A 17,293-nucleotide genomic window follows, 5' to 3' on the forward strand; every position below is an offset into this window, starting at 1 on the left:
CTGTCTACTGAGCTAGGTGCTCCAACATCAGCAGATGCTTCTGTTGGAGACACAAGTAAGTCTTCACCTCTGGTGCTGAGGCCAGAAAGCTAGTTCCACTGGGCATGGATGATGGGTTAATAAAGGGGAAATCAGACTTTGGTATCCAGCTTTAAGGGCGTTTCTTGTGCTTCTGGTGCTGGCTCCCAGAATTACTACTGTTTGGCACTAGGAATTCAGAGATGAGATATATAAGCAGCGTGAAGCTTTGTGAGGGAGTGCTGCTCTGCCTGTGGAGACAGGCAGGGCAAACCTGAAGTAAAACACAGCCTACGCCTCTCTGTGAAACTATATCTAGCTTCTTTGCCCAGCAGGATGTGAAAGTTTGCAAACTAGTGGCTTTTCAAAAAGCTTTTAACAGAAAAAACTATTAATTTGTCTGCATGTCTAGTAAGTGTAGGGAAACAAATGGCTGTTTTTCAGTCTAAAGAGGGGGAAATGTCTTTTGCTAAAAGTTCCATAGGATTTTCCTAAGTGAAAACAGATGGGATTTTGGTGGGGGTTTTTTGGTTTTTTTGAGCTTTAAAAAAAAGTTTTGCTGTGTCCTATGCATATATGGTTTTTTGGGTGTATGCTTTCTTGTACTGCCTGTGACTTATGAGAACACTTTTCTCCTTTTTTATTGATGGGTGTTATTTGGCAACCAAATACACTGTTTATCTCTTCCACTCTTTTTGTAGGTTGCTAATAATTAAACTGCTGAATGAGAGCTCAAAAAGTTTAACTGCTTTGTTTAACCAAGTGCGCATAATTCACTTGGTAGGAGTGGTTCTCTGTGTGCTTTTTGTACAGAGCAGGTTCATCTCCCCTGAAGTCTGCTGGTAAAGAAAGGACAGAGCTATGTTACAGCATGCTTAAAGCTACTTGAATGCTGTTGAAACAGGAAATATTAATATTGCACTGGAAACAGGATTTATAGCACATGCGAGCGTGCTACATCAAGTCCAATACTTGAGGCAGGGAATAGGAAGCATGCAGATTTTTAGCTCGACTCTTCTGTCAAGTGGGGTTTCAGTTACATAACTTTTCTAGCTCAAAGTTTGCTTGATACTGTTGCTGATTCAAGCTGACTTTTACTAGGAATAACCCTACAGGTAAGAGAGGGAAAAAAAAAAAAGCGTGTCAGTGACAGGAAGGACTGGTGGGTCATATTTCAGTGCGATGATAAGCAAGTGTGCTCTCCTGTGCTTGCTCCTTGCAGGAAATGATTAACCCGCTGTGTTTGCTTCACTTGTTCAGGCTATTTCGTTGTTTTTTTGGAACAGGTATCCTTGAACTACTGCATGTTGTGGAGTGAAAGTGCAGGTACTGGACAAGGGAGGAGTTGTGACTGCCCTGGCCTGGGGATCATGACTGAGGGGGAACGGGCCAGGTGCCCCCATCCTGGGGAGGGATGCCTGCTGTACACGCCTCATTTGGTGATCCTTGATAACTGGTACAAGAGCTGTGTCCTGCACAGCTCATTCATGGGTCAGCACTTCCTGCACCTTGGCACTCACGTTCACCTTCAGAAAACAGGAATGTTCCCTTCAGAGTGGTGCCAGCTGGGCTTTGGAGGGGTTTGCTGAACATACACTGCCTTAATCTCGCTTCTGGGAGAAGAAGGGGGCTGCTGAGTATCTGACACAAGGATAGAGTTGTGCTGGAGACCAACACCTTGCCCTGGCACTATTCCAGTTGAGTTTTGCCAGTTGCTGTGCCACAGGCAGAATGCCCCAGCCCATGGTGGTGAAGGGCTGGTGGGGCAGGTGGTGTCTGCAGTGTGTTCTCTGGTGGCCAATAGCCTTGGTAAGGTGGCAGGAGAGGGAGGGAATGGGATACTAAACCAGAAGGTGTTCCTATAAACTCTGCACAGTAAAACATTTAGCTTCTAAATACCTCTTGAAATGTGTAAGCAAATAAACAGCTATTAAGAACCTGTGCTGGTGGCTGATTTCAGCGCTGTATTACTGTTTCATTCAAATAAATATGCGCTAGCAAGAAATACTTATCCAGAGGGATTATGCCAGTTCTTTATCACTTATTGCCCAAGCTGAGGTTGTCCAGCTATAAATTCTTCAGGAATCAGATTCAAGGAGCACTTCAGAGCTCTGACTCACAGCAGCTGGCAAACTGCTGCCAGCCCATAAAGATTTTCTGCCTCCAGGTGTGGTCCTGTCCTGTCTGCCAGCCAGGTTCCAGAGCTGTTAGAAACTACTGTCCTCTCCTCGGGTGCCTATCTTGGCCTGTGTGTTTCACACTATGCAGTCTGTGGCTTATGCTAAAGTGAATGATGAAGGATGTGGTCTCTGCCAGTCCTCTCTTGTGGACTCTGACCTGCTTCTTTGAAAGCGCAAAAAAAGCTTTTGCGGCATCTAGCAAGGTGTTTACACACTTCGAAGCCTGGCAAGAGCTGTTTCAGAGGAGTTTGTAGTCATGCTTGCTATCAGTCCTCTACTACCTGTTCTTCCTGAAATGAATAATAACCTCCTGCTTTTGTGCTTGATTTATAAAACTGCTCTGTAGTCCGATTATATTTGTGGGATTGGAGCATCTTTTCTGGGAGGAAAGTACAGATTAATCCAGAGGCAGCTGGAATGGGAAGTGCCCAAACTCTGTATAGAGCTGTGCTTCATAAAGGCAACTTTTCCACAGGGTTGTAGGGCTGAACTGTAGGCCATTAAAAGTTTCACTTCTGTTTTAAGGCCGTTGTTTCAGAGGTGTTTTTAAGCATTATAGGTCAGTACTGGGGCTATCTGTGCCTAGTGCTCTGGCTGAAGTATTAGAAACAAGGCAAAAAAACCTTGGACTAAACAAGGACACTGATTTTTTGAGAACATGAACCTGTGTCCAGAGTTAGCATCATTTATAAGATGCTGGTTTTTTAACTGGTATTATTTGCACTGGGATCCAATCTCCTAGTTTGTTGCAGACTGCTGCAGCTGGTAAGGTTTCAGCAGCCTGAACTTGTCTTCAGCTGCTCTGTCATGCTGCTGAAGACAACTTTTCCTTTTGCCAGCATGAATACCCAATCTGTGAGGAAGCTAATCTCCCCTAGCAGAGCTGATTTGCATTGCTGGATTTGCAGTCACCTCTGGTCTGTGCAGGGGATGACTGCTGGTCTCACAGTTTCACTTGCTTGCTGAGACAGGGGGAATTTCTGGCCAGGTGGGACTGTGGCAGCCAAAATTTTAGAGGTGTCAAAATTGCTCTGGAACTGCACCCTGAAATTGTGGGTTTGAGTGTGCTTTCAGTCAACGCTGCTGGTGACCTTGACTCCTCCCATGGAATTATTTTTGGCTGGATTAGATCCCCAGTCTGGTTTGCAGTATGAGACTGCAGGCAGGTCTGCCAGCATGATGGAGTAGCTGGAGTAGGGGTGAGCACCAGGACCTGGAAGAATGGCAGATCAAGTTAAAGATGCGCTACTGCTGCAGAAAGGGATCTGGAAAGTGTGCATGCGGTGGGGCAGGAAAAGGTGCAAGCAGAACTCAAAGGTGGACTGGGGCACACAGGAAGGAGCACCACGTGCATCGCCCTGGTGTCCCCAGCTGCCTCTGCTGAGGTGCTGCTGGCAGCCTGTGCAGCTGGGGCTGCTTTCAGCTCTCTGTTGCCCAGGGAGTTTTGAATTGCAGAAATATTTTTGAGGTAATCTTGTCTTTAGTGCTGTAATTTCATAAATCCACGTCAGTAAAGGCATGGCAGTGTTTGCCAGGCAATGCTACAGTGGTAAGAAAACTTGAAGAAACTTTGAGTTCTAGACTACACAAACAAGAAAGAATAACAAATGCTTTTTTTTTTTTACACAAAGAGATTCAAGATGCTTTTTCAACCTTTTTTTTTGTAGCTGACAAAATTGCTCTTGACTTGCAGGGCCTCAAAACTGTGGGGTGAGATGTAACTTGTGGTATGTGCTGCTTATTTCTGGGATTTTTAGTTTTTTCAAGACAACTGACCCAAGCTGACTGAATGGTTTCTATTCAGTGGTAAAGAGTTCTAAAATTCTCTATCTTCTCAATACAGTACAGCAGAATAAATACCAGCATGGGTAGGATGTGGTGTAACTGGAAAGGAACATGAAGTAGTCCTGGGTAGAGCAGGGATTATCTTTAGAGAACTCTGGGGCAAAGCTTTTACCAAAGAAAAATGTCAGCTGTTTTAAAATGAGGCACACAATAAACATGATTTCACTACATCTGAAGAAGTTGTTTTGAATAAACCTTTTGAAGCCACAGCAGAGCACAGATTTCTTCACTGTGAAGAGAATTTAGTGGCGCTTGAGAGAAGAACCAGCCTCAGCTTGGCATTTGAAGCTGCATGGCGGCTGGTTATTGAAGGTGGATAGACAATTTACCTTCAAGGACTGCATATGATTGCCTGCCAATTTATATCACCTCTGACTATGGTAGTGATGTTTAACAAATGGGTTAGAATAATCCAGAAAATACGCAGCTTTTTATCACTTGTAAAACCAGCTCAAACTTATATCTACATACGGAAAATAAGAAGTAAGACAACATCGTTTGGCTGAAGATTACACGGATATGAGCCGTCCTAGAACAAAATGAATCAACTTTCTTAGTACTGTGGTTAGCAACAAGCAAAACTAGGGCTGGTGTTTCCTATAACACTGAACCATGGCAATAACACTTAGTAGTTTCCTCTTTCTTTTGGGGGGATGGGAGGGGGTGGGGGAAGAGATCAGTTTTAGTGCCACACTTAAACAAAATTAAGTAGCTTTGTTTGCAGAAGTTTTTGATAAAAACAGAGGTGGATTTCTTTAACGTTCATCTATATTCTTTTTCCTGACACTATGTCAGGTAGGGGCTGGCTGGTGGTCTGTTTCTATCCAGCCTGCAAGTGCTGCCCATTGAGAGACCTTTCTGGACTCCCATGAGCAGTTAAGAATTTTAGGTTCCTATAGCAGTAGCAGAAGTTGTCTCCAATAGCTTCTCGGGCACATTTCAGATGCAAATTTACATGCAATTGAGGTTTTTTTAATGTAATTTCCTCAAGTTATAAAGTATAGTCTTTCTTGAAAGTTGACTATTTGTGTGAAAGCCGTTATGAATTAGGTAGAAAGTATTTCATGTGTGCTCATGCTTCACAGCCTTCAGTGTGGAGGTTAGGAAGAGGAAGAATATTTGTGAGGAATAAGGCTTGTTGTGACAGTGAGCCTACACAGAAACAGTCACCATACAGAATAGGAATGGTAGAAACTCACCTGGGCAAGGTACTGCTGATGAAATAGATATCTTTTTACTCTGCTCCACTCCCTCTAGCAGCAGTAAACACCTCATCATAAGGAAGCTGCCGATAGAGTGTGTTGAAAACTAGGGCAAAACTTGGAAAAAGAATTGTTAAAAGCTGAGCAGAAGTCTTGATTTTTGTGAAGAAGCAGTTCAAGAAAGGAAACAAACTGCAGCTATACAAAAGATTATAAAATCATGTGCCCGGCCCTTACGCATGCAAAATTCCTTTTTGGATAGAGACTTCAAAAATGGCAAACACGACTTAGTTTGGTGTTAAGTTTATGTATATTGCGTGTATTGATGTTGCCACAACAGTGGTAGAATGCTAGTTACGCTTCCTTTATTTTGGTGGTCTTAATATTGCTGTTTCAAGCAAAATACTTGTTTTGGGGAGCTTCTGATATGCTCCTGATATTTTTTACACAACTGATATTTACCATTGTCACTGTGATACTCTCATGAGAGGAAATGTGCCCAAAGGTAGTGAGGAGGCTGTCTTGAGGTCAGTACTTGCTCCATTAACCCAGAAATTATTTTGCATTATAAGGTAGACATAACCAAATAACCTGAAAAATTAAATCATTCAAGATGCTATGATGCTACAAAGTTCCTCTCAGGTTAGAGGAAATTTAGTAGAACAAATGCTAATACTTGGAAACTTGTGAGTATATGGTTTAGGTAAAAATTTATCTTTTGGGTGCAGCTGTCAAAGATTTGTCCTGGAGATGAAAGTTCTTGGTTTATTGATAAGTTTGGAGCAATATCTAGCTCACTCTGTATCTGATTTTGCAGTGATATATGCAATGGTAGATGTATCACTATCACTCAGAGCAGCTTTGAATTTCAGTAAATACGTACTGGATGTACTGACTTGAAAGGTCAAGATTTGTCTGCTCTTTTCAAACCTTGCTCAAAGGTCTGTTATTCAAGGCTCAAACATTTTGTGATTTTGTTCTCTCCTATGGTTCTGACTCCTGATGATAAAGGAAAAATTAATTCATATAACTGGATATGTATGCGTATGAGAAATAAGGGTCAGAGAAATCCTGTTCAGAAGCCCTGTGGGCAAGTGCCTGACAAGCGATGCCTGCCTGTGCAGTGTGGTCCTGAAGTGACCTACCAGGGAGTACTGGGAGGAGGTTACCCTGGAGCCAGCAGTATCAGCTCCAGTACTTTTGCAAACACTCATTGTATAGTGAAGGCTGCCAGCAGGCCTCGAGTGATAACTGAGGTCACTGCTGGCCTGGCACTGCCCCCGGACTGAGTACCCCCACAGGTACACTGCATTGGCCTTCTTCCTGCAAGAATTTATCACCTCACCCATGAAGCAGGAACAAAGAAGGTGCATCTCCACCCACGGTGCCTTTCTGCCTCTGTGTGGACCAGCACAGTCCACACAGAGTCCAATCAACAAAGCCAAGAGGTTTTGGAGTGAGATTCTAGCTTGTGAGCCTGATATTGTGCCTCCACCCTTTATTTTGTGTTCCTGTGCTGGGCCATATCAGCTGTAGAAATAGCTCCTGAATGTACAGCAGTTTTTGTATTTGTTCAACAAGCAGCTCAGCTGCCTTCCCGGGGCAGTTAGGAATGCTGGAGGGAGGACAGGAACTGCCGTAGTTCTGTTCTTCTCTGCCTCTGGGTGCCCAAGGATCCTGCTCATCACCTAAACTTACCATATCTATATATAAGTATTATGCTACATATAGCATTTCTTTATGTTCTTGTGAATTTGAAACCATTTTTATACTTAAACCGTTCAATCTCATTGTCTGGGTCTGTAGCTGCAAACTAAAATTTCAGTTCTATTATCCCTAATGCAGAAGTGTTTCTCCCCAGTAAGGTTAAACAAAAAATAAAAAATCCATTGTGCCTATAAGTCAACGAATTTGAATTACAAATTCGAAGATACTGTGACTGTAATAATGATTTAGGAGTGAAAACCCAGGCAGGCAGAGGCAGATGTGCTCTTGCAGTTTAATCTCATGGTATATTCACATGCTTACATTTGTATCTTGAAGGAAAAATGTGCTGCAACATTTCAGGTGTTTTCTGGAGCTCCTTTCAGAGTGTGGAAAAAGTGAGCAGATGGTTTATTCAGACCTTGTTAGAAGGACCTTGCAACAGACTGGCTGTGAAAGAATCAGAAGATGATGAATTGTCAAAGGAAGAATAAAGACCAGATGTCAAGGCTGAGGGTTTCTACACTGCAGTCTTTCTCATGGTGATTTCCAATTTAGTCAGTGATTAAGTGGTGCTCTTGCTCTGTGGCTTTTCCTAACCAGGTGTTTCAGTCCTCTGGAGTCTCATGGCTCAGACCAAGACTCCTACAGCTCTACAGTCTGAGTTACTTAGTGACCAAGACACAGCTTTCCCTGCAGATTCTCTTTTATTCCAGAATTCCTGCCTGTCATCCTTATTTTCTGTTCTTTAAGCTACACCTTACCACATTTCTTTCAGCTGGTTACTGTACTGAGAGTTTGGTGACAGGAAGCTTTTTGGTTTCAGCTCTCCAATTATCTTAATATTGAATCCATTTGGTAACTCCTTCCTCTCAAACTTGTTTTAGGAGGTCTGAATTGTCCATCCCTTCCCCTCTCTTTCACTTCCCCATCCCTGTTCTTGTCTTCCTCTTTTCTTGCATTCAAGTGTAGCCTTCCCTAAGCAGCCCTGGGTTGTAGAGGTTTGGTGCAAATGTATTTATGAATCACTTTCCTGGCCTCAAGTTCTAATGGAGATAATTGTTTTTTGCATTTTCGAGACTGAAACATAAATTGAACAAGGTCCTGATTTAGCCAGGCATTGTGCAGTATTTGCAGTGTTATCTTAATTAGCTACTGTTTAAATGGCTGTCTGTGTTTTGAATTCCTATCAAGGAGTAACAACAGAATCAGAAAGCCTTTGTGTTATTTTATGTGTGCTCTTCATTGTGGACTTCAAGTAGTTTGCCTTTGGTGAAGCATCAGTAGCTCTTGTCAAACATGCCTGCCTTCCTCAGTCCCTGGGGTCCCTCTTTGCCACAGTAAGCCTTGTGCTTTATTCTGGCCCTGTATATTGACTGAGGTGTCTTAAACAACACGATTAGGGTGATCTTACTGTTGCCAGGCCAGAGATTTTGCTATGCAAAAGCCAGGAGGAGTGCCACAGAGGTGTGGTAGCAATGTGTGAACACATGATGGGCAGACAAGCCTGAATTTGAATTTCCCACTGCCACTGTAACGAGTCCTGTCTGTGCCCTGCCCTTTCTACTGACAATCTCCAGCCCCACTTTCCTGTTCTTCCACTCCACTTCTGCAGCGGCTTTCTGCCCTGCCACCAATGTTGACGGGTGGGGCTGTGGTCTCAGGCAGTGGTGTGGTGTGATTACACACAATGAAAGTTGCCTTTGAGTTCTGCAGAAGGCTGCAGGCACAGTCACCTTTCCTGTTAACTTGCTGTGACTCTTGATTCCAACTGCTTGCATAGGGATTAATGCCTTTTGGATTGGCTTTTTTATTTTTTGGGTTTTTTTAGCGTTTTAGTATTTTTGTGCCCAAAAGTTACTTGTCCTTTTATATAGATGTGTGTGTACATTTGACATATTGATTTACATGTTATTCTCTTCAGAGAGATTAAATATAAACTGCCTAATACTAGAAATAAATTTTATGGCATTTTTAGGCAAAAGACTTGCATTTGTCTTCTTACTAAATCTAATTACAGGGTTGATACCGAGGCACAATATAGACGCTAGTATTTTTGTCTTTTGTAGTTGCATAGCGCATTTCACTAGCCTGGCAAGATTAAACTGTCTTTCTCATTATTTTGTTTACAGTCTCCTGTGTTAAGTTGAATTGAGGTCACAGTAGGTAAAATTAAAGGAGATGGAATCCATATGGTAAAATTTTGGCTGTTTTATTTATGATTTTAATGTATATTACTAATAAAAAGCAAACAGGTTAAAGTAATTCCAGTGAAATTAACAAAGCAAAAGGTAAATGTGTCAAAATTCAAATTACAAGTTCTTTATTTATGAAAATAGTGAATGGGTAAAGGTGGAAAAGGAATCCTTGACACCTTACTGCTTTTTCTCAAGAACTAATCTCTGGAAAATGAAAGCTTGTTCAAATGTGCAATGTTGTTTTGAATGCCTTGAGTGTTCAAAAAAATCGTTGGGTTTTTTTAACCCACATGAAAAATGTCATTTTTGCAGTAAACACATGTAAACTAAATAAACCTTCCAACCAGAGGTGATACCAGTGTAACTTTCTGAAAGCTGCCTTGAAGTTTGGCTGTGCTGATGTGTTTGGACTAAGCATGTGGAGATAGTATGGCCTATAAGTGAAATAAATGGCTTGTAATTGATGTTCACTGCCTCTTCAGGGTCCATCAGTCCGAGTGCTTTCTTAGACTTGTGAGTTTTTTGGGAAACAGTGCTGAGGCTTTATTAATAAATAGTGAGTATGAGTGAAGAGTGTTTCAAAAAAAAAAAAAAAAAGAAAATGTGAGTGAAAAGCGGGTAAGATCAATTGTCTGAGTTGGCCTAAAAGTTTAAGGTCATAGAAAGGAGCTAGGGTTTTAATAGTGTTTCTTGAGTGCCTGAATCTTGGGAGAACCTGTTGTGCCTTGAACTGACCATGTTAGCAAAGTATGCAAAGATAAACAGTTACAATTTTATTAAGCAATTACACTAAGTATGCTGGAGACAGTGAGACCAGCAGTTAAATGTTGGTGGAAGTGGCTGAGCAACAAGCTGATACATTGCATTCCTTGTTTGTAGTCATAGGTGGCTACACCTGCAGCTGAATGAATATGGCTGGGTTTTCATCTGCTTCCTTCAATTCCATTACTTTGTCTCCTTGTTCTTCCAAACATACTGAACAATTATAATGAAGTTAAGATAAAATGAAACATTGTTTTCCTGCACAGGGTGAAATGACCCTAATAGGAAAGAGGTATCCATGCTCTAGTGTCATCAACGTTAAGGTAATGTGGGAACTAATTATTGTCTTTTAATATTTACTTCTACTGAAGTCTCATGTGATGGTACTGTAGAAAGCTGGAGGTTTAGAAGCAGACTACAGGATATGTATGCCTATAAGCAGAAAATTGAATGTTAAACTTTCTGGCAGTGCATATAGTAGTCACTTGCTCAATGCCAAAACCATCTTGTATCTGTGGTTAAATGAGACTTTTTCTGAACTTTGTGGGGGCTGAAGTATCTTGAGACATGTCTGAGGAACCCTACAGACTTTTGCCAGTGTCTGGCTGAAATGAAGTGGTTTTGACAGTTGGCTCCAGGAGCATGGAATGTGGTTGCTGTTGCATCACTGTCCCCTGGTATGACAGTCCCAAGGTCCGTGTATTGCAATAGAGCTCTGTATCTGTAGATAGATGTGGCTGGCCTTGTGGTAGCATGTACATAAGGCTGAAATAAGACCTTTATCAAGAAAATGGGAGGAGGACTCAGGAAAGTAAATGCACAGGAATGAGGCTCTCTGGGAAAGCTCAGGGGAAAGACTGGTTTAGCAAACATTTTTAATTTTATATCAGGATGTTTTTTACTGAAGGTCTGTGTTCAACATTCCCATGCTAATGGTGCATGTTTGCTGTCCCTGTTTGTGCAGTGTCTGGCAGTTGGATGTAGTCCAGAACAGTGGCCCTGGAGATCCTGTGTGACACACAGTTTGTAAGAGTGGATAATATCTATCTGCTGGCCAGAAGATACATCTGTATTTTTGTTTGAAAATATGAGGCTGCTTGCTTTGACAATGAAATAAGTAGATTAGGAGAGATATAGCCATTTTTAAGGGAGAGAGTAGTTAAATATTGGAAATGTTAGAAAAATTACTTATTGAAGACCCCCGTTCTTTAATTAAGTATATTAGTCTACTTTCTCATGTGAACCTGCCCTTCAAGTTCACAGCTGTGGTAGGTTTTTTTTAGTGCTTGCAGTGTCTGCCTTTGTCTAGTGCCCTTCTTTGGAGCAAATGTTCAGGGAATGAACTGAATACCCCTAACTGGAGACACAGAAAGACGTTCAGGCCATCTGGTCTCATTGCTGAGACACATGCTAGTTGCTTGCAATTGTACTTTCTGACAGAAGTCTATAGAAAACTGTTTTCATCAAAGCCTTAAATTTTTCATCCAGAAATAAACGACTTCCAGGATAACCACATTAGACCTGTAGGTACAAAATACCTTAATAACAGAATATCTGTAATAGGTGTTTGCTGCTGTAAAGCCATTTTTTCTCAGTAGCCTGTTGAATTATTTCTGTTCACATAGTTATAGTTGACACGCTTTCTTCTGCATATTTAATAAACTGTTAGATTAGATACTTGCAAGTTGATATTGGGAGTGGAGGCTTGAGGGGAACTCCCATCTCCTCATGGCTTTGGGAAGTATTTTTCTGGTATCTGTACATGTATCTTCTCCCTGTATTTTGCAGCTTCCTGGCAGTGCTCTGAGCTCCTGTCCTGTTGCAGTGAGGACAGCTCGGGGAGCAGTGAGCCTGCCTCAGAGCATTGCCAGCTCAACCTGCTGCATGCACAGGGCTTGGCTGGTGCTGTACTGGTGCAGTGGACAGCACATGAACTGCCAAACTAGGAGCAGCCACGGAGCTGAACTACCCAAGGCAGGAACCCATGGGGTGCTAGGTACCTGAGACCATGAATTTTACTAGGAATAAAAAGAAGTCACAAAAGATGAATTTATTGGCCTCTTTCAAACTAGGACAAGATAGTTGTATGTTCATATATATGTATATTAGTTTTAAGTCACTGCGACTGCCTAAAATGCAACTAGCTTCTTCTTTGAACTTCAGTGCTGAGTTGTGATGACAAATACCTAAGGTCCTCACAGTGCAAGAAGACATAAATGGGGTGCTGCCTAAAGCCTATTTTACAGGGCTCAGCTGGGACTGGCTATGGCCAGAAAACTGTCAATCAAAGGTTTTTGTGCAAAGGCTCCCTGGCTTTTGTTTTTGCTATTGCATGGCTCTGTTGAGTACTTTTGACTGTACTGATATTGGATGGGGGGGTATGAGCTTGGGAGGAGGACGAAGGAAGGTGTGAGGGAGACATATATAAAATTTGCAGAACTTCTTGCCAGTGGATTGAAACACTGCCTTGCCTTGCTTACTGTGTGGCTCGCACAGCAGACAGATGAGACTGCCAAATGTGGTTTACCTAATGTTTAATTCAAACACTCAAGTGAAAAACTTTTATCCCAGCATTTTACAGTATTTACTCCTGTATCTCTTTCTTTCCCCCCACCCCACCCTGACTTTACAAATTCTATTCTATCACTGTAGGAGGATTTTGTTCTCTCCATTGTCTGTTATGTCTTGTTCATTGATCTTCCCTGTTGTGGTGCCAAAAGAGCTCTCCTCCTTATTGCTCATGTCTGGCTTTCCATGGGAAAAATCTCTGGTGGCAGGAAATTGAGGGGGATTGGCCCTGGGAAATAAAAGCCTCAGTTCCTTTCTTTGCCTTCAGTGTAAGAAGTCCCTTGGTATGTTTGTGGCAAATGCCTTATTGAAGGGTCTGCCTGCTAGAAGCAGCCACGTGCTGTTCTTGAACTGTTGCAGATAGTCCTGTGCATGAGAGACAATGAATGACCAGGAAGCCTTAAGTGCTGTTGTAGGTTTTGCAGGGGTTTTTTTCCAGTTTCAGTTTTTCCAAGATAACAAACTCTTTGGTAAATGGTTACACCTGAATAACTTAAGGATTATGCCTCAAAGTGTTCTGTTAATTTGTATTCAGTAATTGTAAAAAATATTACTTTTCCTTGCATGCTCTTTTGGTACATACTACAAATATTTTAAATTTAACACCATTTAAAAGTACAATCCATAGATAATTGACATGCAAATTGTTCCAAGTTAGACCTGTGAAACACCTTTTAGTTAATGTAAATTCTGACATAAACTACTGTGACCAGCAGGTCAAGGGAGGTGATTATACCTGCTCCACTCCAGCCACATAACAGCCCATCTGGAGTACTGTATCCAGCTCTGGGGCCCCAAGCATAAGAAGGATGCTGATCTGTTAAAACAGGTCCAGAGGAGGAGGCCACAAAAATGATCAGAAGGCTGAAACATCTGTCCTGTGAGGAAAGACTGAGAAAATTTGGGTTGTCCTGCCTGGAGAAGGGAAGGGTCTGGGAGACCCTATTATGGCCTACAAGAAAGATGGAGAGGCACTTTTTATATGGGTATATAGTGATAGGACAAGGAGGAATGTCTTAAAACCGAGAGAGGATAGATTTAGGTTAGACATTAGGAAGAAATTCTCTAAAGGTGGTGAGGCACTGAAACAGTCATTAGATTTCCAGTAAATTCAGTATCAATGTACATTAGCTCTGTGATCTTGGAACCTCCAAAATCCTTGTCATGGATGTAATATGAGGATGAACTCTGCATTGGATGACACTTACAGAGACGGTACTTGGTTTTTAAATTCTTGTGTGAAGTGACCACATCTATGTGAACCTGAAGTTTTGATTCTCTTTCCAGATTGTCTTAGTTAGGTCATGGCTCTGGTGGCTCTTGTGCCCCTGGGCCGATTGCTAGTTTCAGTAATAATATTGCATCTTCAGACACGATGGCTCTATTTCCAAAAACTTGCTTGAATTCAGAAATTGAAGTGTTTTCATGTTGTCTACTAATGCTGAGTCTGATGTAGTAAATCCTGCAGGCACCATGTTGTCTTCAGGTGCATGGAACACCTTGGGTTTAGTTGTCAGCTTTTTGGGCAGCAACTGGCAGAGCTCCAAGGATTTGCCAACAAGTGGAGTGGCTATCTTGGATCAGGGCACATCAGAAAGTTTTTGCAATTCATAACCAGACCCCAAACATCAATTAGTCCTAGATACTGCTTACACAGGACAATTTTAGAACAGGAGAGTGGGTGTAAGTACAATGTATCAGTTGATGGAAGTTGACCAAGTCTTCAATTTAGGAAAACGCCTTGATAAACAGTTACCTTTGTGCTTGATATGTAGAATATACATACAGAGTAAGCTGCCAGTAGAATGTTACTTTATTTCTGTTGAATCAGTTATGGGAAGAATTAGAAAGTTGGTGCGCTGGACTGAGCCCCAGAATAAATGTGTGGCAATTTAAGCTTTAGTACTACTCACTGGTTCATGTGTTTCATACATCCTCGTCCTTTAGTGTTTTTTAATGAAGAAGTGTCTATGAGTGAACTTAATGCCTTAGCATGTATTTTGTGTCTACTGACTCTTGGCTAACAGGATGTCAACATCTAGAATGAATTGAAATAGAGAGTGTTATGGCTAGCATTTGTTTGTTCCTGTTGGTTGTCCAGATGCACTCTTAACATTCCCTCTTCAAGGGAACATTTTAGATTTTTCCTCTCAATTTGAACTTAAGTAATGACATTAATGAATTTAATCATAAGATATTGTTTAGATGCCTTTTTTCACCTCTGTATAGGTTTAATGTAGAGCCCTGTTCCATGGCATTTGGATCTTCTCAGCTGGAACATTTTGTGTCATGATCCTGCATGGTAGAGGTCCTCAGGTGAAGCCCAGCCCTGGTTACTCTGCCACACAACACCCCATATTGCAGCCCTCTCTTCCTTTGTGAGCTGAGCATTATCAAAAAGTAACTGATACAGCAGAAATATATTTATTCTTTCATCAATCTTCCTAGTCTTCTGACTAATAGTTGCTCTTTTAAGCAGAAAGACTGAGCTTTCTGTCTCCAAAACAAATTTGCTTGTGTTTTGAACGTGGTGTGGCTGGCTTAATGGATGCTTCCAGGATTTTTGAAGAAAGATGTATGCAGGCCTCTAGTCAAAGACTGAAGCCCTTGCTAAATATATTATTATAGACTGGACCTTAAGAACCCAAATATTAAAAGTAATTGCCTCTGCAGCTCAGTCCTGAGGCCACCTTTATCCTGCAGGTTGTCGTTTCTGTTTCTAAAGTTGTCTGCAACCACTGTTGATGTGATAGCACAGTTGCTTTGAAGCCAGTATATGCTGGAGGGTAAGTGTATAATCAGACTTATTGGAAGCTGGTGTTGAAAGAGACTCCTCCCAGGATTAGCACTGTAGGTGTTGGCATTCCCTGTGCTTTGTGTTTTCAGTGCTCAGATATCCAGCCCAGAAACTTCAGCTGCTTTGGCCCTGACAGGAAAGAAGTCCCATTTCTAGCTTGTGAGCTGCTGATACCTCCTCTAGAATGGACCTGGGTTTTCCATGTCCCAGTGTCTACAGGTTACTTGTTATTGAATCTTGCCCTTTCCTCTTATTGTTGCAGTGTTTGCTAAGCAGAACAACTATTGCAACTCCACAGTATCTTGTTGGTGCCTTCATCCATGCTCTGAATCAATCTTTGCAAATAGTTTTAATGAAGGATTTGAGGCTGGCCAGGTTTGCTTGATCTGGGATGGTTTGTTGGGGACGGGAGGCACCCATGGATGTGCAAATCCAGGACTAGATTGTAAAGCATTAGTGTTTTTCAGGTTAATTCCTAGACTGATACTTATCAAATGGGTCGTGTGGTTTTCGTTCACCTATCTTCAGACAAGCTGCCTTTTTTCTGATTTGCTTATGTCTGTGATGAGTTGTCTTTGGAGGGCAGGAGCAAACAACTGTTTAACAAGTTATGAGGAACAAGGCATGGGAATTGTCATGAGGGGTGAAGGCTTGGCTTGGTATTGATTGTCCTACCCCAGCTGACAGGACCATAGCCCACTAGGACAATTAGCTGGGCTTTTCTGACAGCTCTTGTCTCCATTTATGAGCACTCAAAGCTTTTGAAAAGGGGCCCTTAGTCTCAGTGTTGTGAACAATAAAATTGTATATTACGTTTCAGTGTGGTGGCTTGTCAGTACTTTCCCCTCACTCTGGGAAGTCAGGAGCCCTCTGCAGCAGAAGAGCCATGTCGTGGAGTGGGAGCAGCCTGTCTGGTTGTGCTGATGGTGGCGAGCACAAGAGCAGTAGTAGAGCAGCCTCCATGGCCAGTTTGCCAGGCGCAGTGTTTTACCATCCGCATCCCATGTTTGCCTCCAAACTAATGTTTTGGTTCATGGCAAGTGATATCCTGATTACAGTACCTGAGAACTCATTTTAGAGTGAGTCATGCTTATTGGAGCTACCAGACTTAAAAGAAACTCTAAGCAAGACATGTATTTGTTTGATTGGTGTATGAAACATCTAGGCAATTAGGAAGAGCAATCTTAAAAGCAGAGAAAGATGAGAGATAGCAACTCCCATGTGGTCATTAAAACTTAAACTACAAAGCTTGAAGCAGCTATACAAGACCTTAACAAATGTATGGTAGCATTAGTCCAAAATGTGGGTGAGTAGTGTAATTTCTTTTGTGTCCTCAGTAAACGTATGTGAGGTCATTTCTCTGGCTGTCTTTTTTTTTCTCTTGCCTTTTTTTTCCCCTAAGGTACAGGTTTCAAGGTATGCAAGTACTTACAAAGCCCAGAGTCCTGCTGTTTTTAAGTGCCTTTTACTTGAGTTACCTGTATCCATTACCGGAAAGTATTTACCTACTACTTGAAGCAATTGTCAAAGAAAAGCTGAGAATATGCTCGTGGCATGCACGAGTCTGTGTGGGAATGGAACTAACAAAGCATGTCACAGTGCATTTCAGGAGGAGCCGGAGCTTTGTATTTTTACTGAAGATGTGTCATTGTGTTCTCAGCTAACCAGCTTGTGGGCTGCCACAGAAAGCAGCCAGCCCAGCCCTGTATTTCCGTCCCCTCCCTTGTGCCTGCACCATTGTGCCTGCAAGTGTGCAGTGGCTCAGATCAGGGAGCCAATCCTCCCAGAAACAGGTCTTTCTAGCAAGAGCTGCCCCTTGTTCTGGTTCTGATGCAGCCACTGGGTTGCCAGGTATAGCATGAGAGGTGATGTGAGCATGTGGCTGAAAACATGAAAGAATGTGGGACTGCATTTTCCACAGCATCATCAAGGTTGGAAGATACCTTGAAGATGATCTAGTCCAACACTCTGTTTAATACATATAGGGTGTCATTTTGGTAACTGATTTGTGCTGAGGGC

General features: G+C 42.1%; 1 protein-coding gene across 3 annotated transcripts in view; it reads left to right on the forward strand.

Annotated features, from left to right (window-relative positions):
* Positions 1 to 17,293, forward strand: part of IQGAP2 (IQ motif containing GTPase activating protein 2) — a 124,403-nt gene that overhangs the window by 3,727 nt on the left and 103,383 nt on the right. The window lies entirely within an intron of this gene.

Source organism: Sturnus vulgaris, chromosome Z (genome assembly GCF_052056855.1).
Source record: "Sturnus vulgaris isolate bStuVul1 chromosome Z, bStuVul1.hap1, whole genome shotgun sequence".
NCBI classification, from domain to species: Eukaryota; Metazoa; Chordata; class Aves; order Passeriformes; family Sturnidae; genus Sturnus; species Sturnus vulgaris.